The sequence below is a fragment of the Egretta garzetta genome, unplaced genomic scaffold, assembly GCF_000687185.1.
Source record: "Egretta garzetta isolate BGI_Z169 unplaced genomic scaffold, ASM68718v1 scaffold337, whole genome shotgun sequence".
Lineage (NCBI taxonomy): Eukaryota > Metazoa > Chordata > Aves > Pelecaniformes > Ardeidae > Egretta > Egretta garzetta.
Genome location: NW_009260181.1, coordinates 271,886 through 272,902, shown reverse-complemented (window position 1 = coordinate 272,902; position 1,017 = coordinate 271,886).

The window sequence follows — 1,017 nt, the reverse complement described above, 5'->3', positions numbered from 1 at the left end:
TTGGTTTTCAGGTGCCTGTAGCTGTCCTTGGCCACAGCGGGGGTGGGTGGCGTGGCAGCAGGCTGCTCCTATCCCGACTGCCGGGAGGTTTGGGGTGCCGTTCATCGTGCCCTCCCCGCTCCTATCCCGACTGCCAGGAGGTTTGGGGTTCATCGTGCCCTCCCCGCTCCTATCCCGACTGCCAGGAGGTTTGGGGTTCATCGTGCCCTCCCCGCTCCTATCCTAACTGCCGGGAGGTTTGGGGTTCATCGTGCCCTCCCCACTCCTATCCCGACTGCCAGGAGGTTTGGGGTGCCGTTCATCGTGCCCTCCAGCAGTGCCCTCCCCGCTCCCGGCATGGCTGCCCCATCTGCGCAGGCGTGGGACGGCAGGCGCCTGCCCCCCGGGCCTGCGGGGTCCCACTTGATCCCCACCCGGGGGCTGCAGACCGTGCATCCCTCCAGGACTTAGGATCCTGAGTCCTCCCGAGTTATCTGGGGGAATTCCAGCACTGATGAAACTGTTGGCAGAAGTTTTCCCGCGCTGCCGACAGTCTTTGCCCCGCGGGAGGCAGGTTCCCCATCACGGCCCCGCACCCTCTGCCTCCCAGCCCTGCCCAAAAGGGTGGGAAGGCTTTTTCTGATCCTCCCTATACACAGGGAAAACGGTGCACCAAGGCTGTATGGAAATATTAATAGAGTTTATGGATGTGGCTGAACATGATCGAAAGGATGCTTGGAAACGTGGGTAGAACTTGTCAGTGGCTGTTTAGAATTGAGTAATACCGTTTTAATTGTTATCCTTACTGCTATAGATCACACTGAGGTTATGTTGATGGAACCATCAAGCATGGTAAATGCTATAAGTACAATATGTTAGTACTAATTATGGAGTAATTTAACAACAATATATAAGAAGAGGGCAATTTTGCATGCCAATTCACCATAGTAAATTTAATTGTATGGAAGAAGGGGAAGGCAAGGCAAAATATTTTCAACAAAGACCAAAATGATAGCTACTGCGTTTCTTTGCCAGTGC